The 27,954-nt window shown below is 35.9% G+C and overlaps 1 long non-coding RNA gene across 1 annotated transcript in view; it reads right to left on the reverse strand.

The window, feature by feature from the left end:
- Nucleotides 1-25,475, reverse strand: part of LOC134756417 (uncharacterized) — a 397,200-nt gene extending 371,725 nt beyond the window's left edge. The window contains exon 1 of the long non-coding RNA XR_010135205.1: nt 25,343-25,475. This is a non-coding gene — a long non-coding RNA (uncharacterized lncRNA). The remainder of the gene's footprint in view (nt 1-25,342) is intronic.
- Between the last annotated feature and the right edge of the window lie 2,479 nt (nt 25,476-27,954).

The raw sequence follows: 27,954 nt of genomic DNA on the forward strand, positions 1-27,954 counted from the left end.
TATTCACTCCAGCTTTTTTCTCTGTTGGGTTGTAATTCTAGCATAGTGTTACATCTTATTTATGGTTTCTTACCTTGCTCCATGCACCATATACCTTTTTTTGTTGTTGTTAAGCGTTCTCTGAAAACAGGACACTGGCCATGTCCTCTACTAAGAAGCTCTAGATTTCTCAGCTTAACCTACCACTTTAAGATGAGACTTTTAGAATACCTACATTCTCTCCATCTCTGAACCTCTTACCCCATCTGTGCCTGAGGAATTTTTAACACTTTTACATGCTTCATTTCCCCTTTTGTTCAACTCCTGGATTTTTCTGAAGTCACTTATACTTTTAATATAGTTCTAGAATTGCCCTTGCAGTGTGTCTTTTCTATGTCAAGAATTCTTAACATTTATATCACAAATTGTACAGCTTTATCAAGTTAGATATTATTGTTTATTATATGTGCACATGTTTATTGAAAATATCATTGCTTATCACTTACTTTCTGCACACTTACTCTTCCTCTATCTTGAAGTTGCTGTTTTAATTTGTGCATTTTTATAAAAATTAAGCTCTCTTTGAATATTTTCCTCTGATAGGGCAAATTAATTATATGTTTTCTCAAATCATATATATTCGTAAATAGTTTTCTACACTCTTAAAAGTGAATCATATATTCCTGGATAATAGGTTCTTGAGATAAAAAAAAAGAAAAGTTATTCTATCATCTTCTGGCTTCCAGTGTTTCTGATAAAAAATCCGAAGCCAGTTGAATTAAGTTGACCCTTGAACAACACAGATTTCGATTGCGTGGGTCCATATATATGCAGATTTTTTTCAATAAAAGTTATACCAAGTGTGCCTGTCTCTCCTACCTCCTTTCCACCTCTTCCACTTCTTCTGCCGATGCCACTCTTGAGATAGCAAGAACAACTTGTCCTGTTCCTCCTGCTCTTCAGCCTACTCAACATGAACAAGATGAGGATGAAGATTTCTGTGATGATCCACTTTCACTTACTGAGTAGTAAATATGTTTTCTCTTCCTTATGATTTTCTTACTAACATTTTCTCTCGCTTACTTTATTGTAAGAATACAGTTACATAAATACATATACAAAATATGTGTTAATCGACTGGTTATGTTGATGGTTATGAGTAAGGCTTCTGGTTAACAGTAGGCTATCAGTAGTTAAGATTTGGGGGAGTTAAAAATTATAAATGGATTTTTGACTGTGTGGGGGAACTGCTCCCCTAGTCCCTGCATTGTTCAAGGGTCAACTGTATTTTTCGTTTTTGATACTATTAAATTTTAATGCCTATTGCTGCTGATAGTTTCCTGAATGCAGACAGGAGGTTTCTAGACCTCAGCAGATTATTTACTCATCAAATAATGTGCCAGTTCCCCTGTGCCCCAATTAATCCCTTTTGGAGGAATGCAATGAGAATTAATGCCACTTTTACATATACAGTGTCTGTATTATAGGTGAAGAATGTTGAAAGTTTTTACATTTACCTAAGAGAAAGGGGCAGCTGTCTATCCTTCCCTTTGGAAACTGTTTCCTTGGGAAAGCAATGGGAAGGACCCTGAGTTCTTACTCTACCCCTCTGGAATATAAGTAAATCTCTCCAAGGGAAAGGTAAAACTAGACTCAACAGCTTTACAACCTATGGATTTCTCCCTTGTTCCGGATCTGATCTCCCTTGAAATGTAAATACATACCATTTACTTCAGCAGAAGTAAATATCTCTAAATTTCTATCTAGTAAGTCAAAAATTAACTTCCAGGCTGGTCTTTCAGCCCAGGTCCTAAGTTTTGATAAAATTTGTTTCAAAAGGACCTAACTGTGCAGAAAAATAAAAATGTTTACATCACCATAGATATTTACTGTATGTATGCTTAAGAAGTTTCTCTGTATTCCCAGAATTCAGAATTTTACCAACCTAATGCCCGGGTATGTATATTTTCTCATCAATTTGCCCAGAACTTACTGCATTCTCTTAATGTGCAACTCAAGTATCTATTCATCATGAGGACATCGTGAAATGATTATTACAGTCAAGCCAATTAACATATCCATGTCTCATATAGTACCTTTTTTCAATACTAAGAGCCCATAAAATCTATTTTCTTAGCCAATTACCAATATGTAATACAATTTTGTTAATTATAGTCCTCGTTCCACACATTTGAGCTCCAGACTTATTCATCCTACATAACTGCAATTTTGTACCTTTGACCTACATCTCCCCATTTACTCACCCACCTGCCCCTACCCCCATTTCTGGTAACCACAATTCTATTTTATTTTTCTATGTAGTCTATTTGTTTTAGATTCTACCTATAAGAAATATCATGTCATATTTTTTTTCTGTGTCTGGCTTGTTTCCCTTAACACAGTGTCCTCCAGGTTTGTCCATGTTGTTGCAAATGGTAGAATCTCCTTCTTTGTTAAAGCTGACCAATATTCTATTATAATGTGTGTGTGTGTGTGTGTGTGTGTGTGTCTCACAATTTCCTTGACCATTCATCTGTTGATGAATGGACATCTAGGTTGTTTCCATATCTTGGCTATTGTGAATAGTGATGCAATGAACATGAAGGTTGAGATATCTCTATGAGGTGCTGATTCCATTTCCTTTGGGTACCCACCTAGAAGAGAAATTGCTGGGTCATGTGATAGTTCTATTTGTAATTTTTTTGAGGAATATTTATACTGTTTTTCATAATAGCTGCATCAATTTACATTCCTACCCACAGTGTACAAGGATTTTCTTTTCTTCACACCCTCACTTGTTGTCTCTTGTCTTTTTGATAGTAGCCATTCTAGCAGGTGTGAGGTGATATCTCATTGTGTTTTTATTTGCATTTCCCTGATCATTAGTGATGCTGAGTATCTTCCTCACATCTTTTGGCAATTTGTATGCCTTCTTTGGAAAAATGTCCATTCAGTTTTTCATCCATTTTAAAATTAGTTTTGTTTGTTTTGCTATTGAGTTATGTGTGTTTCTTATACATTTTGGATATTAACCTCCTCAGATATATGGATTGCAAGTATTTTTACCCAATCCATAAGGTGCCTTTTCATTTTGTTGTTTGTTTCCTTTGCTGTGTCTTTCTTGTTTATTTTTGCTTAGGTTGCCTCTGCTTTTGGTGTCCTATCCAAAAATGCATTACCAAGATCAAGGAGCATTTCCCCTATTTTCTTCTATCCCCTAGATTTCTTGAGGACTATAGAAGCCAGACAAGTTCACATGAAGCCGATATTAACTTTCTGTCAAGGGTCTAAGATATGTTACATTCAGATCCTATTCTTGGAGCTGTCTGACTTCGCCCCATGAAGGAAAAAACAGTTCCAGCTATCCCTGGCTGGATTGCCTGAGGCCAAGACTCAATTACTGTTAGCCCCAGCAGTTGCTTGGCCAGAGAGGCACCTGGATTACAGTGGGGGAATGGAAGCAAAGCACAGAGCTAAAATTTGAATATATTTCCTGAAGGGAGTGACTGTTAGGTCAGAGAAGCTAAGAGATGTAAAGAGGCAAAATGGATAGTGTTTAACAGTGATTGTAGGTTGAGAATGAGGTGGAAAAATAAAGAATAATTGAAGACTTCTAGCTTGGAAAACTAGGCACCTAATGTAATCAAAAAATCAGCTATTTCTATTTATCATATTCTCATTACATCTTGGAGTTCATTGCTACTGCATTTTCTGCGGCTCATTCACTCTTTGAATGACACATCTGCTTTGAAAGAACAAGAATAAAAAAAAGAAAGAAAGAACAAGATAACTCTAACAACTGTCATAAAGAGAAAAGGATACAGAAAACTCATTTCACCCACAGGTTTACTTAATGGTCAGGGCCACCCTGACTCCAATGTCTAAATGCACCCCCAACATCACCCCTATCGTCTTGTTGCCTGTTTGGCCATTGTCAGCTAAAGAACCTGGGAATAACATTCTTGGCATAAAAATCAATCCCAGTGTGAAGCTGAGAGGTTTGTTTGTTTTTTTTTTTGTTTAAACTTCAGGTAAAGATGTACATCATGACACACTGTAATAAATTGCTTGGCATATTAGTACTCAGAGTGCAATTTTATAAACCTAACTCCAGCACTTTAAAGTATGCATTCAGATGGGCTTAATAAAGTCAACTGGTTTTGCTGACATCTAATAATCAGTAAGAGGAGCATTGCCATTTATACTTGCAAAACGCAGTCTGTTTTATGTTATTTGTCCTTGTATCCCTGAAAAGACATGGTATTCACGATGGTTTTTTGCTCTGTAAAAGTTATAAAGCAATTCCATTTGTTTACTTAAGAGTTATATTTATCCATGTTCTTTTGAACAGGAACAGTTTTTAGTGGAAATATATCCTATGTTCTTGCTAGTATTAGACCTTGAAAACTAGAGTGATGATAATAATACTAATAATGGTATAGCTTCAAAAATGATGAGCAATGCAGGGAAAGATTAAAGACTGGGTACTAAGGGACCCAGCTAGCTGGTGGAAGATGAAAGGAAAAAAAATAGCTGAATATAATGAATCTCCACTACAATGAATGCTGAACTAGAGGAGAACAGGAATGTAGAGTAGTTTACTCTCATATTGTTCCAGAAAGAATTTAAGACTCCTTACATGAATGAGACAAGATAACATAATGGAAATTTTAAAAGAACACAAAACAGGAATAAACGTGTAAAAATTAGTTCGAAATAAGTTTAATTTTAAAAATGCATATTGCAAAACCAACACAAATGCTACGAAAAGCCATAAGTTTGACCCTGGGCTTTTCCGTAGGCAACTATAAAATGGAAATGCCATGTCAGTTACACAACTCCCATTATCTATAAGATGGAAACTCTCCAGTTGCTCACAAGACCCACCATAACTGTGGAAGATGAAGTCAGACAAAAATATCTCCTCGGATTCCCTGTGCAGGTAATTGTGCAGTGTAATGGCCCACATCCTGAACAGAATCTTTACAGTAAAGGAAAGAGTGAGAGTCACAAAAATGTTTCTTAAATTGTCCCTCAGCCACTCTGGAGCAACAAACAAAAGCACATTTTAGTTAAGAAAAAAAAAACACTTTACAGAAGGTACTAATAAAATAACGCAATAGTTCTCAAGTGTTTAGAAATTCTTAGCAAAGACAATATGGTGCTGTATGAGCCCTCAATGCTTTCAGGTCTCCAGAGAGTTCTTTATGACCTTTCAGAAATAACCCATGGACCTTCACTGGGCACCAGTGCTTTAGAAACAGTAAGAAGAGAGATGTTAAAGGAACTCAGAGAAGAGAACTTATTGGCTGGATGGTGAACTAATGACTCAATCCAATTTCTCATTCCTTTGGGCCCAGCTATCGTTGGATATCTTTCTGATTTTCATAATTCCAAGTTTGAGCCTCAGAGTCATTTAACAAAAATCAAAGAATCTGTTATCCTTAAACCAGAGAGTATGGAAGTAGAGATTTCAAGTGACCAGGAAAATAAAAAAAAGAAAACAGAATAGACCCTTTTCAGTCTGAAGGTAATTTTGAATGACAGCAATAAACAAGAGAAAGAGATGATAGCAGAAGGGCTGACATAAATCAGTTTCCTGTTACAAAAATCTTTACAACTGGATAATGACAGATCATCAATATTAAGTGAGAAATTTTACATTAGTAAATATCAAATATCAAAATAACAGAGTGTGGAAAAATTACTGCCATTTGCTTTTTCATATCTGCCTTCCAGAGTATTACCAGATCTTCATAAAGACTTGCATGTGGTAATTGCATATTGTTTTATTCTTCTCTAATCCTAGGTGCTAAATGCAGAAACTTGAGCTAAAGATAAAATGGGGCTTAAGAGGATCTAAATATTTTTACACTGCTACTTCAAGTTTTGAAATCTGAGTGAATGGGGAGCAATTCATTTTAACCTCCTAGACTTTCTGCTGTCACCCTAGTTTTACCAATTTCTTCAGCCACTAACTGCTTTTACCCAATGGCAAAAAAATTCATAAGTCATATCTTGAGACTAAGAGACTGAAAAAGAAATAGTTCTACCCATGGCCCTAAGATCTACTCTTCATTAAGATGAATGTCAATCTTAACGTAATCATATCGAAGGCCAGACAGGCTTTGATCAATGGCATCTAGGCGACTATCAGAGTAACTGTTCAAAACACACAGATAACAGCAAACGACAGGGACCAATTTCAGAGCCACGCTTTAAAGTACATCAAGACAGCAATGACAAAGACAAGATAAAAGAGCAGAGGCTGGAGGCTGCAGAAGTCTGAATCATAGTCTGACTATCTACTCCCCAATTGCACATTTTCATGTAGGAAGTCAAACCAAAAAGAATAGGAATCAGTTAGCCTGGCAATTAAAGGAGAGCAGTTTCCCGTGTTGCCACCTAGTAGAAAGATTTCCAAATTAGTATAAAGTTTCCAAATTAGAAGTCTAAATTTGAAGCATTCTAGAAGTGAAAATCACTTGCAAGCCATTAAGGATGAATTCATTTTCCAATACAGCAGCAGCAAGCTAAAAGCAGTTTCTGTTCCTTTGAGACCCCATCCTGTCATCAAATTCTGGCACTAAAATTAAGAAACTTGAGAAAGATTTAGTAATTATAAGCTTCTAATTGCACACTTTGTTCTAATAAGATTACATGGTCATTCTGAGACTCTGAGCAAACGTTCTGAAATGGCCTTACCAGGGGTTTGCATAGAAGAGAGTTTCTTTCCTAATCTCAGTTCTACTCCTATGTAAGAAAATATCTTATTAAAGCATTGATAAAACCATTTCAATATCAGTACGTTTGCTCTGCCTTCTTCTAAACAAAAGTCTATTCTCGTCACTGTCAGGTTTCCACTATGCTTCCCTTTAAATGTTCTCTCTGAAACAAATTCTAAACTGTTTGTTTTCAGCAAGATACTAATAGGTGTTCTGTGAGAGGGAAAAAATGTTTACATAGGCAACTAAGCTTAGGGCTGGGTGGTAAAACAAACTAAAATAGATTTCTTAATTACAGGATTTCTCTTAAGCATTTACCCTCTCAATGAAGAAGAGGCAGCATTTAGCATCAGTTGAGCCCCTCCTTCTTTTGTTTTTCTTCAAATCATTATTTTTATCTTTCAGACTTAATTCCCATGGAACATAGAAAAAGCATCTTTAAAAGGCCATAATAAGGAGACTGTCAGGTGGGATTAGTGAGCCTCAGTTAGTGGAATGTACCTGTGGTACAGAAATATACTCCTTGAAGGCGCTTTATCCCACAAGCCAAATCAACCTGGTGACCAGTTTCTCACTCACTCTAGATGGAGAAGCCTGATCTTAGGGCTCCGATGCCCTGTGTGCCAGGACCCAAGCCTGTATTATACCTCTAGTGAATGTCTATCATCTTTACCATGTTACCAGCTTCAGCAAAGAAATGAGATTGCCATCTGTCCCTTTCTGACTGTGGGTGGTTTAGAAAAAAGGAGTATAACAGTCGAACACTATATAGGTCCAAAGGGAGGTAGCCTATCATCAGATTGTCAACCACAGCCTAGTTGCGTTAAATAAGCACATCCTTGGAAATCCAAGTTGCTTAGTCTATACCGGTAACTTCATATGGCCTTCGAGCATTAGGCTGCCTGATTTTGAAAGTATTATTTGCTGTAGGTAGAACATTGATCATGGATGAGAAGCCAGGCCTGCCTCCTCTATCAAGCTGTTCTCTGAGATCTTTATTACAGAGAATTCACCAGGATTCCCATATCCCCCAAGAAATGTCAGGCAATTCAGTTCAGAAGCACTCACCTTGGGCAGACATGAAATTTGATTAGCAGATAATCTATTACCAAAAACATACGCTGGCTAATAAAACCAGAAAACGGCATCCACAGAAGCTAATCCAATATCACATGTCTGGAATTCTTTCCAATACACCATATCATTTTGTCCATTTAATCTTCTCTCCATTCAGGTATGTATCAGCCCCCAAACAGAGCCATACCTAATCAAATTCTCTAAAGCATCTCTGTCCCCATCAATCCACCATTTTACTTCATAGCATTTAGAATTATGTTGTTTATGGTATTTACTATCTCTTTTATTCCATTAGAATAGAAGTTTATATGCAAGTATCTTATCCCCTTTGTTCCACTTTATCCCAAGTATTCAAAACAGTGCCTGACATTTAGTAGAATTAAAGCAAACCAGATGATCAAAGAAGAGAAATCCACACTTTCAGTCTGCAAAAATCTTAATTCCCAGCATTGACATTCCTTTATAGCAACATTCAGTCTATAAAAGGAAATTGGTATATCTTTTTTCATGGGAACTTTTAAGGAGATAATCACCTGCCTGAAGTGATTAAAGGGCTCTTCAACTTGGAAGCAGGACCCTGATTCTCATGGCCCTACAGGGGCAGGGTGCAGGGGGGACATTCTGTTTATATCTGTACTAACAAATCATCTCTATTCACCTTCTGTGGCCCCAGTCTTGGATCTCCCTGGATTCTAGCGGTTACAAAGACCCAGACAGTTTCCCAAATTTCTTTTCTGATGAATTGCCTGGTGCATCTCATAATATTAATGTCCATGATTTTGGCTGGCAACAATTCTGGTGTAATTAAATTAAATTAGTGTCAGACTCACACTATTCACCTGATCAGTTTCATAATTTTCATGGTAAAATAGATATGGCCAAAAAATTCTTAAATAAAATGAAGTAAAACAAATCTTTAATTCGTTTCGATGATTTTCAAGGACTGGGGAAACACTACAGGGTTATATTTTTAAACCCATGGAAACTATAAAATGCTGTCAGCTCTTAGCTATCCTGCCTTCCCAATATAAAATCCCTAGATATTTGGATATGTTTGCACTGCTGACAGAATTTTTACTTTTAGCCTGCATGTTTGAAAAGTCAGTATGAAACATAAAACAATTTTTAAAATCAGGTTTGCTAAACCTAATGTCCAAAGAAATACAATAGTGGACGACCTAAGGCCTGTTAGGTTTAAGAAACAGGAGATTCAGTTGGGAAAGACAAAAGGTAAGAATAGACCAGTGGGGTCACAGGCTTTAATTTTACAAATGCATTCCAATATTCCCATTCAAGATATCTCCCTCAGTCAATGAAGTGAAGAGTAAACTCATAAGATTTACTGCACACAGCCCCTCTGCCATTATAATTCAGGGTGTGTACCTTTCCTCTAAATATACAGAAAATTAAGGTTTAGGTTAATTCAACTTCAAATTATTTTTAGAAAATTATCATTACATAATCACTTCTGGGAGAGAGATGACTCTTCTGAAGCTTACCTGAGTCTGACCATATTCTGAGTACCATTCCAATGCTTCATAATTACTATAGTATGAGTTTACTTGGGTTTGATGCAAATGCATATTTGACTACTGCAAATAGCTTTTCAACCATGAAACTATATTTTTCTTGCTTAAGTACTTATTATACTCATATTTCATCATGAATATTTTAGGAGCTAACTCCCCCCAAAAGAGTTAACTTTGACTCAAAACAAATCTTTGAGTTCAGGCTTTAAGTCTTTACCTCCTTAAAATAATTAGGAACAATCCTAATAATATACCAGCCCAAGACCTAATTTTTTATGTTGAATTTTAAACTCACAATCTAAATGGATAATGATTATTCTCCAATTAAAATGATGATGTTCTATCTTGATCAGAAATTCAATACATATTTATTGACAAAATTATGTTCTTCTCTTGAATGTTGCAACATCAAATCATGATATTGCGAGGGAGATCATTGTGACATATGGCACATGGCCCCAGGATTTGCTCCAACCCAAACACTCAGTGTTACTAAGATAGGTATTCAGCAAAGGCTTAACAGAGTGATTTTCTCTGGGTACCTTGGTTCATTGATTTGATAGGATTTCTGCATATATATATATATATATATATATATATATATATATATATATATATGATTTGACCAATCAAAAATCAGCTGTTTGAAGGGTGTTTAAGAAGGAAGGCAGCTATAACCAAACAAGTGTGAAGGACTAATCTTACTACTGTTTAGGGTCCTTTTTCCATTAGCAGAAGCCCGCCTATGAGCAGCAGTAAAAACCCACTTCCCAATTCTGCTCCCATTGGACCTTCACATGCTCTGTCAGGCTCCCTGCTTGTCTAGCAGCACTGAATCTCTTTTACCTGTAACACCACCTCATAACATCTTGGGGGCCCCCGGGAAAGCACTAATGGTGATGGATGGCCCACTGATTCCCCGCGGAAGTAGATACTATCAATACCACTGACCTGCTCTGCTCATTAGTAGGAGAAACAGCAGCTCCTCACTTGACAGGGGTGGTAATGGAGAAGGACTTCTGAGTTGAAACAGGAGGGTGAGCTGCCACTGCAGTAGGAAGGAAATATTTTATTCTCAAAACACAACTCCCAGGAGGAGCAGAAAGAGGAGTTGGTGAGGCATAAAGATTAGATTTTAGTCTCAATTCCACTGTTAACTAGAAATAACTGGAGGGAAATTATTTCACTTTTTGGTATCTCCATTAATCAATGTAGTCATAGCAAAGTAAATAACATTTATGAAACACAAATTATGTGCCAGAAAATGTGCTATTTTACATGTATTATGACATTACATCACATATTACTCTTTGGGATAAGTACTCCTGTTAGTAACCCCATTTTACTCAGATAGAAATATGAGTTTTTGAGAGTATAAAAATTTACTCAAGCTAGTAAGATGAGAAATTACTTAATGGGTACAATGCACATCATTCGGGTAATGGATACCCTAAAAGCCCTGGCTTGACCACCATGGCTGTTTATATATTTATATTTATATATATAAATATATATTTATATTTATATATATATTTATATTTATATATAAATATATATTTATATTTATTTATATATTTATATTTATATATATAAATATATATTTATATATATATATAAATATATATTTATATTTATATTTTTATATATAAATATATATTTAAATATACATTAATATATAAATATTTAAATATATATTAATATATAAATACTTAAATATATAGTTTATATATAAACATATATATATATAGACAGAGAGAGAGAAACAAAATTATGTTCTTCTCTAGAATGTTGCAACATCAACTCATGATATTGGGAGGGAGGTCACTGTGACATATGGCACATGGTCCCAGGATTTTCTCCAACCTAAGCACTCAGTGTTACTAAGACAGGCATTCAACAAAGGCTTAACAGAGTGCAGTAGGAAGGAAAACTTTAATATAATATAATTATGTTCTTCTCTAGAATATATATTATATATATATATATATATATATATATAGTAATGGAGACCTGGTTACCAGAAGCAGCTAATAGTAGTGTCGTATTTCTAACAAGATTTTGGATAGAACATAGAGATATCATGATTTGTAGTGATTGGAAATCCACACAAATGGACACATGACTACTGTCATGTGGCCATTTGCAGGCTTTCAAATAATTTCCAATGCCATTTGTGTCTAACACTGCTCCTACATTCTCATACTTCCCTACTTCCCCCTGGGTATCTTCTGCTCCCATTTGGACCATAGATGAATTGTGGGTTTTTCACGGTTTGCTCATCTGTTTCCTCTGCCACACGTGATAGTTCTCTGTTGTGCTGTCACTTTTGTGAAAATGTTGGCATCTCTTTTGCTTTTATGTCCTCTAGTCATGAGGTTGAAAAAACCAGTGGAGCTTAATATTGGCTCACTCAGCCTTGGATTTGTAGATCACACTTCTTCTAGATAGGATAACTAGGGCGGAGAGTAAATACGCATAGCAAAGGTCGGTCCTTTTCTTCAGGTAATATCTTTCGTCTTTATAAAAAGGAACAGAAAGAGGAAAAAGGCAAACAATGCAGAGGCTATTCTTCAAGAATGGAATTATTTATTAATAAGTGGTTATTTCTGATTAAATGTAGCATTAGGGGATCTGAAAACATCCTACCCTCCACAAAATGTCTCCCACACTCAAATACAAACTGCTGATATTGTTACTCTCCAAAAAGTCATTTATTTATATTAAAATATATTTTGTTAAAATATTAATAAACTTTAAAGGGCATCTTTACCTTAATATAAAGTAGCTTTATTTTATTTTCAATTTGAAAACAAAATTGTCCCAAAGACAATGGAAAGTGCTTGAGGTACCACTGTAATTTAAGGCAAAAGATAGAAGGTTACTCTAGGGCCAGCTCTGGTCCTCTAAAGTCATTTTCAGTCCCTAAAAGTAACTAAAATAACAATTATGATTACATTGCTGGCTCATCCTTACAGTGCTACAGTCTTTATGTAGCATACATGATCTCATGCTCTTCTTATCTTTGAATGTAGAATAGAGGAGAACAACATAGGGCTTGCCTTGCATGTAAGATTCTATGCAGATTACAAAGAGGCCATCAGAACCAGGGACCCTGACAGATCCTCTCTGTGGACTATGGCGTAGATGACTGCTTGAGTTTAGAAGTGTGAATATTCCATGCCCAACACAGGATGATAAGGTGTAGATCTTGGAATCTGTGAGAGTGCAGTAGAAACACTAGCTTGACTCTAAGTCCAATGAACAGCAAAGTTGCTCAGGCTGCAAATTAGGATCCTGATGAGCAGATGAATGACCCTGACTGATTTAATGCTAAACCCTATGTTATTGTGGGCAGTGTAGAGGGAGCTGGGTGACTTAACTGCAGAAACACTATCTCTGTGCAGGAAGGTGAGCCCTGGTTTGAGGAAACTGAGGAAGAAAGAGAATAGATGCCAGAAATTTGGTGGGGTTGACATTAGGATTAAAGCCAACTGGTCATTTGCTCTGAACACTTAAGCAATAAGTAAATAAAAGAGTTTTGCTCTGTTTTGCCACCAGTTCATAAGCTAAACTAGATGTGTTATTTCTGTCTCTAATTTGCTCATCTATAAAATTGGATACTACTTAGTCTCTATCCCCTTCAGGTTGTTACAAAAACATTTTCCTGTGTTTTTATAAATAAACAAGACCATAAACATATTCTAAATAATAAGCTTCTAAGTATATAGGACATTGGACTTGAAATCAGAATCTTTGAGATTAACATATGACAACCCTGGGGACAGAATCCTTGGTTCCTACTCCTTGCTCTACTAGTCACCAGCTGGATGATTTTGAGAAGATTACTTTTGGTTACCTCATCTTTAGAATGAGGATAATAGTAGCCCTACTACATGCAATAATTATGTGAATTATGTTAGTTAGTATAGGTAAAGCCTTAGAATAATGTTTATTTCATAATATGTACCAAATACACATACTATTGAATTTTAATCCTAGAACTGCCATTAATTCACTGTATGATGTTCGCCAAGTCATTTTGTATCTGCAGGCTTTCATCTTCTATTTAAAATAAGGATTTCCATTTTAAACAAATGATTTTTAAAGTTCCTTACAACGGTAAATTTCATTATTATCTACATAATTTTAATTTACTATACAGATCAGTTATACTGTGCGTTGCATATAAAGGGTTAAATGCTACAAACTTCTTAGTTGATAATGACATACTGTCATCAGCATCTTGGAAATATGATAGAAACAAAAATAACAACAGATAAAACTGATAATGCTCTTAGCAAAAGGAAGTAATAACTGAAAATAGCAATAGAGACACTCCTTGTGTTAATAAATGGTATGAAGCAAATATAAATGACTCTGTTGCTATAAGCCAGTCTGATTCTCTTAAGCAAAGAAATAAGACTGTAATTAATGCACACCATTTGCAAATATAGGGAAAGGAGACGATTCCTTAACCACTAGTTGCAAATCACAATATAGAAATTATAGCCAATTATTTTAAATGGACTGAAATTCTCATATGTCAGCAGTGAAATCAGTCCTTTGAGTTCTCCCACGCATAGCTCTTACACAGGCAAGAGAGCCAGATGGCTTTATGACCTCTACGTGCTACTATCTGTGCAGAAACAGTGATTGTAGAGCTTCCAGGGAAAAAGTCGGCACCAGATCGCTCCTAATGCTCAATGAGTCCTCAAAGCTTTGAAACCTACTTGTAATTTCCATCTGGGAAACATGGATGCCAACTAGATCATATCCCAGACAAGTTATTGTCTCCCATTCTGCCAGCTAAGGTTCTTGACACTGCATTAGCAGAAAATCTAGATTAAGTAACCTTACTGCTAAAAATAGCATTATGTTTAACATTGTTCATGTTTGTTACTGGAAGAGAGCATTCTTTTTTGACTCAGAAAGCTTAAGGTGTTTCCACATTTCTACTTCAAATGTCAGTCACCTGAGTCCCTTCTCTTTCACCTATCCAGAGCAAGTTGACAGTAGTTTCCCTGCCTCCTGGATGTTTGCCCAACTTTGTGCTCCACTCCCTGGGCCCTAAGCCCCTAGGTGCACAGTTCATACGTTCTATGTCAGGTGCCACTTTATTGAGCCCTGAATTATTTCTGAAACCTCAACCCTCTTATCGCTGGGTCCTCTGTCTTTTGCATCATTTTATTTCTAATTATTAATTCTCTAACTAATTGTTGTGACATTGGAAAGCACTGTGCTTGGTAATCCAAGTATATAGCCCATTTCATACTCATTGACCCATCCTCATACCCTTTGTAAACAAAAGTTGAAGACGCTCCCTTGAAATTTCTTCTAAATTTATATAATCAAAATACACTTAAGCCTGTGACCCCAAATAAGTGAACTGCCACATTCAGTGAATAGTTGGGGCTCTTATCTAAAAAAAAAAAACACTTTAGAAATAGGTTACTACTATACATCATGAGATCAAATCAAACTTAGTTTCCAACTTGATTTAAAATATTCTATTGTCAAAACCCAATATATGCCTATTTTTTCCTCATTGATTTTAAAGCAATAATCTTTAGTGAGAGAATATGAATGCTTTTCTTATGGCTTCTGCCTATCAGAACACTTGTTTACAGTCCTCTTACAATAAAACATTAAGAATCTAGTTCACATCATGCTGTAACAATAAAGTTCTGTAAAAACTGAAGGGAAATACATCTTCAGTGAGATTCCATCATCCCTTATTAATACCATAATTGAGGTCTATAAATCTGTTTCTTATACAATTCATGCAATAACATATTAATGGATTGTAAATGACATGTTATAAAACTAGGCATTAAGTATTGCAATTTATATTTAAATGTGCTTCAGACATAAATAAATGCTCTATAAATGGCAGGCTTTCTCAAGTCAGAAGATAGAGCCTTCCATTTACTTCTAGTAGACTTGGGAGCAGAGTCATGACAGAGTATGTTGCTGTCACCAAATTGTTACTGTACTTTGGATGAAGTGGTTTTTGCTACATTTAAAATAGTTTATGATTTTCAAATTGTTCAAAAGTTCTTCAAACAGAAACAGCTGCAAGTACTGCCTTTATAAGTCAAGCCCCTTCAGAGAATGTCAGAACGTTTTTACCTGCCCTGAAGCCAGCTGGTTTGACAGAAATGCTACTGCCTGGTCCAAATAAAGACATGACGGAAAGATGAAGTAGAGTAAGAACATGGCATTTGGAATCACAAAAAGATCACTATCACACAAACTCCTCCTCTGTTCCTTTGTTTCATATTCTCTGTAAGTGGACATGGAGACGTTGTGATGTTTACCACTAAGTAAACTGGCAGGAAAGACACCGTTAGTCAGGAGACTGTAGAGCAACCACTATTCACAGCACCCTTTAAGTAAGCAGCGTGGCTCAGAAGGAGTAAAAAGTACCCAGTGTAAGTGCTACTATGTGAAAATAAAGTTTTAATCCCTGCACAAAGTTTAATTCCATTTCTGTTTGGTACCTGGGATTCCAAAACAAATTCTAACACTGCAGTGTCTCTCATTTCTGTTGTGTGGACATACCTTGCCTTAGGTTGTGGGTATGTGTGTGTCTGTATGTGTGGTTCTCTGAGATCTCATCTCTGACTTTAGGAAATCTGGCACATCTGAATACTTCAATCAGTTCAAATGACTGTTATCCCTACACGAGTCTCACTACATAAAGGGGAATAAGCACTGACTCACGCATGTTTGCAAGATGACAGACACCCGTTAAACACCAGCCCCACCACTCTTGGGACCTGAATGAGCCAGAAATATCTGAAGGAAAGTAGAGGTAATGTCCTGTCATGGACAGAGTGGGAGATGCCAAGACTAGGCCTGAGATTTGATGCCATCTTAAGCCTAATTGGTATTTTGTGGACAACCATGCCAGAATTACATTTTTTTTTCTTAAAAGGTGGGGAGGGCAGAAGTCCAGGGGAATTGGAACGAACTCTAACATCCATTGTACTATTAACACATGGCTCCATGAGTGTCAATGTCTCAGTCCTATCCATGAGATTCCTCCCTAGATGTTGCTTTACTGATCCCTACATCAATCCTGCCATTCCAACTCCAAATATAAACTATTTGCTTTGTAAGCTGCGTAGACTGTAATTTTATTTTTTCAAGTAATACATTCCCTGGGATTGAACTGAAACGATCCATCCCTGCCAATATTCTACTCTGCTTCTGCCTTGAAATATGACTGGGTCATCTGTAACCAGAAGCCCTGAAGGACACCTACAGGCATCACTCCCACCTACTGTCTGTGCCCCTCCCCTGCCTCCCTTGCTCTCCTCTTTGCTGTCCTCTCATGCAGCAGTTACTGAGCACCACTGCATGCCAGGCATGTTCTAGATGATCAGAGAATAGTATTTGTAAAGCATATCACAGTTTATAGCTGTGAAGTTCAGTCATGGAAACAGATCTTGTGAATGACACATTATAAATGTCTCATTTTAGAGGTAATGAGACAAATTGAGAGAAGTGTATTCACTCGTCTGAGGTCCCCCCACAAGCCCCCACCCCCACTAGAATATGTGCTGTATAAAAGTAGGAATTGTTCTCTGTTTGATCCATTGCTGATTCCTAGGCATCTAGAAGCACCACTGGCACATAGTAAGCACTTAATAAATAAACAAATAGTTGCATTAATTTAACATCAGGCCGGGCGTGGTGGCTCACATCTGTAATCCCAGCGTTTTGGGAGGCCAAGACAGGTGGATCACTTGAGTTCAGGAGTTGAAGAACACCCTGGCCAATACGGTGAAACCCCGTCTCCACTAAAAATACAAACATTAGCCAGGGATGGTGACGCATTCCTGTAATTCCAGCTACTCAGAGCTACTCGGAGCTACTCGGAGGCTGAGGCAGTGAGCCAAGATCATGCCACTGCACTCCAGCCTGGGTGACAGAGCAAGACTCCATCTCAAAAAAAAAAAAAACAAAAAAAAGTAGCATCATAGCTGATATGTGACAGGGCAAGACTGTAAGACTGAATCCAGGTCTTCTAAATCCAAATCTATGAAACCTGTCATAGAAAAGTATGGTAGTTACAGTCACAGAGATCAACCTTGATTATGGATACAAGCAGCTATGTGTGCTATGTAATACCTAGATCTGTGCCTCATTTTTATCTGTAAAATGGGAATACTTTTTGAAATGATAAAAAGAGTTAAAGACTATAAAAGAGCTATTACAGTACCAGGCACCTCATAAAGTCTTCAGAAAAAAAAAAAAACACTTAGGTTTGTTTCCTCTTATATTATGTTCCTTCTCCTTTTTCTTTTTCTTTTCATATGACCACCTCTTTCCCTAACCATTTTTTTCCTGGCTTTTTTCATTGTTTTCCAATTTTTCTTTACCTCTATCAAGGATAATCCACTAAATGGCTTAATTTTAAAGGTGGTTTAAAAAATAAAACAGGTTTATCTTACTCTCCCATGACTGCCTATTTGGAAACATCCCCTATGACTCCAGAACTAGAACAAAGTCCCAGGAGAGTCCAAGAGATTCACAGACTATGATTCTTGTATCTTGTGAGAATAAGCCCCTGTCCCTATATTTGTTCTTTAAAAAAATTTGTTCTTTCTTAAGCAATTATTTCATAGTGGGATTCTAATTGATTTCACCAAAAACAGTAATTCCAAACCCCCATACTTCCTTTTTTTTTTTTTTTTTTTTTTTAAGATTCTCTGTTGATGTAGATTTCCCTCAGGTTATCTCTGGTTGCTCAGCCCTTTTTTTTGTTTGTGTGTTTGTTTCTTGGCCACCAGGTTCTGTCTCATTCTTCTCTTTAATTATTGCTGGAGCCCTTTGAGTCCGCCACCCTCAGAAAATAGAGTTGTTGCTATTGGTTTCCCAGACACTGTCATCCTTGGTGATCTTTGCTCTACAGATTTTTCTTTTCCATAATAATAGCTTCCACCTTTTTGTCTAATTTTCAAAACTCACCTTTCTGCAATAGGAGTTTTATGTTCCCATGCTTGGCCATTTGGTCTTTTTAACTGTTTCTCACTTAGGGACTAATAATCAGTTTAAGGTACTGAATCTACTGGTGTTGAACTCATAGGCAGATTGGCTATCCTTCCTTTTCCTCCATGATTACACTCTATTTGATGATTTTACCTTTAAGTGTTCAATGTTGTGTTTAAAAGGTACTTCTTTGCATTGTAAATTCCACACATCATACTCTTTTCATCTCACCTATATTTTATGAGGCTTTAAACTAGTGAAACATGCTAGTTAACTGAATCTAAAGGACCTGCTTAATGCCACTCTCCATAAAGGAACTTGAAAATTTTCCATTTGAGGCATGTACATCTTTCCGGTTTCTTTAAATCTGGAGCTTCAGTTAGGAAACTATGAGAAACACATATTGGCAGACCAATTTCATCAGATATGGCAATGCCTTTGCTTTGCTCTTTGCTATAATTTCTGTTATAAGAAAAGAAGAAACAAGTATTAAGTTAAAATTATCCATTTTAAAATAACTGTGAGCCACTGAAAAAATTTAAAAATAGACATATATAGTTTAGCATTTTCCCAGACTCTTTGTCCACTTCAACCTTTGTAGGATAATTCCTCCACCCCCAACTCATTTATGTTGACAAACTTCATCCTTCACTCTGATTCTCCTGAACCTTTCACTGCAATGCCCCATCCAAACCTGCCCTCCAGGTGTGCAGCCACCTGACGTAAAACATTCCCGACACCTCATCACATCTAAGTTTATCATATCACTCTATTATTGTCTTCTTGTCCTTCTTGAGTCATTAAAGTGACTCAAAACTAATCCTTAATTTTATGTTAATAGACATTAACGTCTAGAAAGGTGACCCTTCTCATGTGACTTAATTATATTTTAAAAAGGCCTTTAATGTGTAAATTTGAAATATTATTAAAATGGTTGGAATGTTAAGTTCCAAAGCAGATGAGCAAGTGAAATATAGATGGGTGATAAGGGGGGTCATGTCACCTTCTGATCACACTATGTAAAAAGCTTTTTGCTCTGAGCCTAAGCATGGCTGTCTCCGCTTATCACTGACTGTCACCAGATAACTAGACTGCAGAAGGGGCTGTCTCTAGTGGAATCTTGATGAACTAATCAACCTTCTTACCTTTGGAGACATAGTGAGTATGAGTTATTAGCTGAGTTTCTGAATGCAAACAGTCAATGCTCTCTGAAGGGGAATCCAGTCACTCAGACATTAAGCAGGCATTTTTTTAAAAATCAGTTAAATAAAAGGTTTAAATTTTCTATATAGCCTGAAAAGTTTGAATGTTTAATTCAAACTAATTTATTGAGCAATGGCATTTAAGAAAATGGAAAGATGCAAAGTGACTTTCATCAGATGATAAGTGGATAAGAGAGAAAAATGCAGACAGATGAGCCAGAGTTGTATAAAAGCTGGGAGGCTAGCAGGGCCTTGTAGATAGCCAAGCTGACTGGGGAACAGAGATAAATAGGAGCAGAGATCAGAAAGTTCATCCTTACCCTGCTGCCCATGGTGAAAGGAGACTTGCAGCGTGTGAGGTACCTGTCTCTAACTGCATGTAAAATTGCAAAACCTGCAGGGTTACTTTGATATGAACAAGGTTAATGTGCTACTCAAGATTAATTGTGGCTTCACAGAGAAATTTACTGAGGATGAGGGAATCTGAAAGTGAAAGGAGGGGCAAACGCCTTGTTAGAGATTCATCACAAGGGGGTGATGGATGAAAGCCTTCAGAAACCAATAATAGGATTTTAAAGATTCACATAAGCAGTATTAAGGCAATCTCCAGTGCTTACCTTAGACAAACTAGAGTTAGTGAATGGCAGAGTAGTGTGGTTAAAGCTGTGAGGGGAAACACAACTGGCTATTCCACAGTGGGTCTTGTGAACTGTCTGTGCTTTGGTTGGCTGATAATGGGTCCTGGGTTTAGTTCTCTACATGATACTTTTATAGATTTAACTGTAGATTGATCATTTCAAAGACATCAAAATAACCATCAGAAGGGCTGATAGTGGTTATGAGCCTCTTAACTCTATAGTGAAACAGACCTGGACTGGAGTCTCACCTATACCACTCATTGGCTGCACAATCTTGGGCAACTGACCTAACTTCTCAAAACCTCTCTCCTTCATGAGAACAACAGGAAAAAAATAATTGTGCCAATTTATACTTTATTTCAAGTATTAAATGAGACCATGAATTTCAAATGATTAGCAGAGTCCTTTAGTGCTCAAGAAAATGAGATGTCATCATCAGAATGATTTTCATTGTTGTCACGATCAGAGGTAATAGTAATCACAGGTACAGAAACACAACAAAGGAGCTGTGGAGTCAAACTGGGGTACCCAGTTGATATAGTTTGGCTGTGTCCCCACCCAAAACTCATCTTGAATTGTAGTTGCGCTGGTGGGAGGTAATTGAATCATGGGGGCCGGTTTTTCCTGTGCTGTTCTCGTGCTAGTGAATAAGTCTCATGAGATCTGATGGTTTTATTAAGACCAGTTCCCCTGCACATGCTGTCTTGCCTGCCGCCACATAAGACGTGACTTTGCTCCTCCTTCACTTTCTGCCATGATTGTGAGTCCTCTCCAGCCATATGGAACCGTAAGTCCATTGAATCTCTTTCCTTTATAAATTACCCAACATCAGATATTTCTTATCAGCAGTGTAAGAAAGGATTAATAGACCAGTGCACCATTCCCACCAAAGTATTCTGTGTTATAACCAGAATATCTATGATTGGTTTTTCTCTTCCATAGATAAAAGAGTAGAATAACCATCTACCTCTTCTTTATTAATAGGCTTATCAGGCATAAAAAGTGTTTGTCATTACATCATCATTTCATATAGAACATGTTACAATTAATTAGATCGTGCTTATCTTACTTTTGGAATTCACTGCTGTTTTAGATGAACTTGAGTAGGTAACCTGGACTCAGCTACATTAACTGTATATTCTTTCTAGGTGTAACTTTCTGGGGAGATTTCCACAGATGGCTAATAGATATGTGAATTCTTGCTACTCTGAACTTCAGCAGGTAACGTGCTTTAATTTTGTTCACAGATTCTTAGATTAAATATGGTTTTTGAATTCTGATGTTCTCCATGTATTTACTGAATAATCTATTGCTTTCTTAAAAAAAGAAGAAAGAGAGAAAGAGGGAAAGAAATAAAGAAAGAGAGAGAGAAAGAAAGAGAAAGAAAGAAAGAAAGAAAGAAAGAAAGAAAGAAAGAAAGAAAGAAAGAAAGAAAGAAAGAAAGAAAGAGAAAGAAAGAAAACTAATTAGGCCATGAAGGCTCCTCCATCATTAAGGGGGTTAAGGCTCTTATGAAAGAGGCTTCATGCAGCATCCAGCTAGCTTGCTTGCTTGTTCCCTGCCCTCCTGCTGTGTGAGGAAACAAGAGATCAGCACTCACCAGAAAACCAAATCTGCAAGCACTTTGATCTTCGACTTCTCAGTTTCCAGAACTGTGAGAAAATAAATTTCTGTTCTTTTTGAATTACGCAGTCTCGGGTATTTTGTTGTAGCAGCACAAACAGACTAAGACATTATCTTTGATGACAAAGTCTCAGATTATTCAGCAATCTATTCTAAGCTCATAATAACAGTTTGCAAATGACCAGTTAGAAAACTGTGCCCATGTGTTTGCAGTGGAATTTGACACGTCTGAGGCTGTGAAATTATGACTAAAGGAATTATGGATAAAAATCTTGGCTTAATTATAGCCATAGAAAGCATAACAATGGTGACAAGAATTTCTTAGCAAAGGTAGGAAAAAATGTGTTTTCTTTTAAGAAAGGAGGGAATTTGAAGATGACCACCTTGCTAGCATGTCACACTGAATAACAAAAACAGAGTGCATCATCTATATCTATTTTTAAAATTTATTCAGCATTTATTAAACTGAAAATAAATGAACACTATTACAGACTCAGGCGGTGTGATAGCAGTGAACAACATAAATTCAATCTCTGAAGTCATGAAACATTCTGAACAGTGGGAGGAGAATCAATTCATAAAGAAAAATTAATAATAAATATGAGTTCATGCTATAAAAAAAGCAAGAAAATATGGCTAGAATTACATATAGAGTAGACGTGTAGTTTGGGAGGATTATATTCTGGTCATTATTGATTTTCTTTTACCATATCCAACATTCCTTGCCCCTTGCTGCAGAACAGAACTCCCATTTGTCTTTGGGAAAACAAGTTCATTTCTACCCTCAGTCTATGAGTTTCAGATAATGTTTACTGCACCCCCAACACACAGAGAGACAATTACAAGTTCTCATTTCCACCTCTGGGGTGGATATGTAATCTCGCATATCTAATCAGAGCAATACAAACCTTGGCCCAAGTGATTAGATTGATTGGATAAATAAGTGGCACATGATCCAAGCTGAGCCAATGAGAACCTTCTTTGAGACTTTTTTGGAACTATTGGGAAAGATACACTCTCTCCTTCTGAGATCTCTGCTGTTAGGACCATGTAAGTAGAAGCTACTAGGGGTCACCTTTGTAAATAACAGAGAAAACCTACCTGAAAATGACGCAAAAGTAGAAGTATAATTGAGAGATGAAAGACACTGAGCTTACTCTGTTTCCTGAAAACATGCATCTAGCCAAGACTAAGCTATCTGAAAACTTGAAAATATGACTTTTGTGTTATGTGAGCTAGCTAATTTCCAATGCTATGCAAGTTAATTTAAGACTTACTTTTTTTGTCCCATATACATGAAAAAGTTTTTATTAATTTGGCAATTAACATTGGCTGGGCATTTACTGCATTCTAGGCCCAGTGATAGCTAACACTGTGTGCTGTTACAAGAGTTATCACATTTAATCTTTATCCTTTTAAAAAAAAAAATTTTGGAGATAACAAGTGTGAAGTTTAGAGATCTCACATAGCTTGGCTAGGCTCACAGCTTGCAAATGGGAAAGCTGCAATTAAACTCTGAAGACTATGCTCTTCAACAAAACACAACACTGCTTCTCTGTTCAGGCAGCTAACAGCACTTGCTGCCTTATACCTCAGCAAACTCTGCCTAAGCCCCTAAAGCCCCAGGCTACTGGCCTGGAAATGGTTCAAACAATAATATAGCCAAGAGAAGTCTAGACCCCTTGAACGCTAGGTCTTCTCTGCCAATTTCTGCCTAGAATAAAATCAAAAGGACAACATATCCAATGCCCTAGATAACCACAGCTACTAAGACCCATTTACATAGGATGCATTCTTTATATTTAGCACTCCCTAAAGCATATCTTAAATTCTACAGGCAGCCCAGGATCTTGTTTATGCAGAAGGGATAGGAGAAAATAGAAAAAATCTTCAAAAATATTTTCTCTATATACTTCTAGGAGACCATGTAATATACTTTAGAATAAATGTGTGTGTCTGTATATACATACATACTTATATACTGTATATATACAATTACATATACATGAATAAACATAACTTCACTATATACACACATATACATTATGCATATTTATATAGACATATGTAATGTATGTGTATATATTTGTATATTTGAACATTTATGCATATAAAATACATTTTCTAGAATGAGCTAACAATTAACAAAATAAGACTATCCCAGTTTAAATGGAAAATGGCTAAATTGGAGTTGAAAGAGCTCGAGAGAGTGGTTTAACTTATCTTTAATAAGTCATAATTTGAGATTTAAGAAAAGTTATTCTTTTAGGCCTAGAAATAATAACTATTTCTGAACATTTGCCTTCTATCTCTAAAAATTACTAGAGCTCATTGTGGATAATGGGTATTTATTAAATAATAACTTATCCAAATCATTTGAGACTACATAATAAATAGAAACCTGATTGACTTGTCAACTGAGGTCTGGAAGAATTTATAAAGTAATTGCACATATAACTGAAATAAAAGCAATCAGACTGTGCTTTTACCAGTTTCCATAGCAAATTCACTTTCTCGTAGTAGAGAAGTTGGGAATGGAAAGGGCACAATGACGACTAGCACCACATTCTGCCAACAGCCCCTCCAAGCTGCCTTCATTCATTAACCTAGCCTAATCTTTCAAACAAGGTAGATCCACACCATTGGACTAAATCTCAGTCAACGCTGGAAATCTAAACAATTTTGAGCAGTGGAACGAAAGGTGAAATTCTCATGGAATATGAGACAGTTAAAATAATAATATCAAACCTCTTATTTTTATTTTCTAGAAAGAAAATCATCCATAGTTAACTTTGATTTACAATGACTGTTTTCTTCCCATGCTTACCAGCATCTTACGTTTTTCTAATAATACAATTGCATAAAGTTACTTCGTCTATCTAGGCTGAAGAATTCTAATCTGTTGCTAGATACACATATTTCAGGTTAGCCCACAGTTCATTGTTTGAGAAAGATTACTAATATAGATCAGTAACTTAGAATCACCCTGTAGCTTTAAAAAATAAAGATACCTGGAGTCCACCTGAGATCCACTGAACCACAATGCCTGGGCATGAGGCCCAGACATGTGCATTTCTCTAAAATTCCAACAATAATTGTCATGAAAATCCACCACTGAGAACAACTGAATTCAACAATTTCTAAAGTTCTTTCCAACAATAATTCTGTAATTTCTTTGACTTATGCCTTTAAAAACTAACCATTTTTTAATGAACTCATAAATACTTCTAGAACAATTAATTTTGATGAACTCTATAAATATGTCTCAAAAGCAGTTGCAAAAGTAGAAGTGTTTATGTTCAGGAATGCCTTCAAGTCAAGTAAAAGTCATTAGTCGCATAAATAAATAGAACTCTTTTTCCCTTCATACAATAAAAAGTCTGGAGATACGCAGTTATTGACTTGACTCAGAAGCTCAGTGAGGTTGAGGTGATCTCTCTAGTCACAAAATGACTTTTGCAGTCCCAACTACCCTGACTTCATTCAAGGCAGAAAGAAGGGTGAAGAACAAGAAAGGATGGGTAGCTACAACCATCTCCTTTAACCAGGAAAGCAAAAACCTTAATAAATACCTTTTGACTAGACTTCCAAGTAGGTATTCTCGACAAAACAGGGTCTTAAGCCTGCCTCTAGCTGTAAGATATCCTGAGAACCAGTTTGTACCAGCCGTAATCTATTGCCAGGGCCAAATACGTTGTCATCATGCCAACTGAAAAAAAAATAAAAAAGATTCTGATTGATAAGTAAGAAGTTGGATATTGAATAAGAAACACTGCAAATAATTAAGTCAACTTTAATGAAAAAAGAGATAAAGTTCAATTATACTTTGTTATAGAAAATCATAATACACCATAATATAAAGAGTCCATATATTTATGCAATTTCCAAAGAATAATTTCAAAAAATTTTTGATAAATAAACTCATGGATCTAACAAATGCATATTCTAAGATAATTATTTTGAAAAGTAACATTTATTTGGATGCATAAGTTCTTATGTTACATCATCTATTCCACCGATTTAATCAAAGACCATTATTGTCTTACACTGTTAAGCCAAGATGTTTATCTAATAAGAAATAAATCAGGAGCAAATATAATTGTTTTATTTAAAGTCACTGAAAGAATTTTAAAATCCATCAAACCATTGTTCAGTTTGACAACAGGTATAAAAGCCTTAAGATGTGGCACACATTATTGGCCTTGGCCATTCATTTTAGAGAATTTTATATATAGAATATAATACAAAACTATCTACAAATGTTTGTTATTTTAACAGCATAAAACTTTTAACTTATTGAATTGTCCAATAACAATGGATTGTTATATGAAATATACATTCATGTGCTGGTATACCATTTTGTCATTAAAAATAATTAACAATCAAGAAGACTACTAATCACCTGGAGAAATGTTCAGGACATATTAAATGAGAAAAAAAGGTACCAAATTATATGCAGTATGTTCCAAATTGTTTACATAATAATTTATTTATGGAACACATGCTGGATGTTAGTATTTGAATGTATTTATTCATTACCAGTTATTTGAATGTATTTGTTTCATTAGATTCTCACAACTGTATGAGACAGGTTATATTATTCTCCCCATCCTACAGGTGAAGAAAGTGAGGTTTAGAACGGTATTGAAGTTACTCAAAAACACATAACTAACAAGTAGCAGAGCTAGAATGTGAACTCAGGAGGCCTAGTTTTAGAAGCTGAGCGTATATGTCTACAACGATATATACCTACAGAACAATTTTGGGAAAATGCACCAAAAGGATAACATAAGTTATGTCTGAGTGGTGAAATCACCATGTTTCCTATATTTTCAGAAATTTTCAGATAAATATATATTAATAATAATCAGAAAGTATGATGATTATTTGATAGGCTTTCAAATCCAGTAATCACTTAATAAGCTTTTAAACCTGATTTGGTAGGCAATCAAATCAGCCAGGGCTCTACTCAACAACTCCTAATAATATGAACTCTACAAAGTGTTATTCATCTGTACTGAAAAATGAGACTTTTCTAAATTCGCAATTCATGAATATAACAGCTTATGCAAGGCATCTCCTATACAGTTTTCTTTAAGTTCAATAGTCTTGTTACAGACATCATAAACTGGGTTCATAGAAAGGAAATAAAAGTCATGAAAATTCATCCATTGTTTCATAAAATCAAGAAGAAAGAAAAAAGGAAATCCTTAAAATATATTTAGAAACTACATAAATTGCATTCAAAGAACAAGCATGAGCCAGTAAAAGAACCTGGAGAACCTATACATAATGATGTATAAAAATATCTCCAAGACATTTTCAAGTAAAAAACCGAGTAAGAACAACACAAAAAGAAAATATTTGTGCTCATTAATATGCATGGTATTTATATTCAGCATTGTCCAAACCTCCAAATATATAAATACATGCATATAAATGAATAAAAAGTGGTCTGAAAATACCTTTATCAAAACCTTATAGCCCAAGGTTATTAGCATATTCTGGCTGAGGAGTAAACTTGTGTGGAGAAGTATAATGGGGGAGCTTTGAGTTTTTACTTTACATAAACCTGTTTTATTTATTTATTTATTTCCAGACAGGGTCTCACTCTGTTGCCCAGGCTGGAGTGCAGTGGTACATTCATGGCTCACTGAAGCCTTGACCTCCCAAGCTCAAGCAATCCTCCCACCTCACCCTCCCGAGTAGATGGGACTGGAGGCGTGCCTCCATGCCTGGCTAATTTTTGTACATTTTGTAGAGATGGGGTTACACCACGTTGCCCAGGCTCATCTCAACCTCCTGGGCTCAAATGATCAGCTTGCCTTGGCCTCCCAAAGTGCTGGAATTATAGACATGAGCCACCCAACTCTTAATCCAAGATTTTAAAATAATGTGTCAAATATACTCATGTTATACAATTTTTGAAGGAATATAACAAATAATTGCATATGGATTCTCATAATTGCCATTATTCACAGTCACCATACTTACTATAGTCCATTTGGATTGTTGATGTTGTTTTACATATGTTAATAATAACTGTTTTATATACTACAGCATGTGTTTGATCAGTACAATTTTAGAAAAAAAAGGAAAACTAGTTTGCCTCCGTAAGCTTAATGGGAGCAAAGCTAAATGGATTTTTACTTTTGGTTTTGAAAAGAAAAAAATGATTGTTCCA

The sequence above is a fragment of the Gorilla gorilla genome, chromosome 8 (assembly GCF_029281585.2).
Source record: "Gorilla gorilla gorilla isolate KB3781 chromosome 8, NHGRI_mGorGor1-v2.1_pri, whole genome shotgun sequence".
Lineage (NCBI taxonomy): Eukaryota > Metazoa > Chordata > Mammalia > Primates > Hominidae > Gorilla > Gorilla gorilla.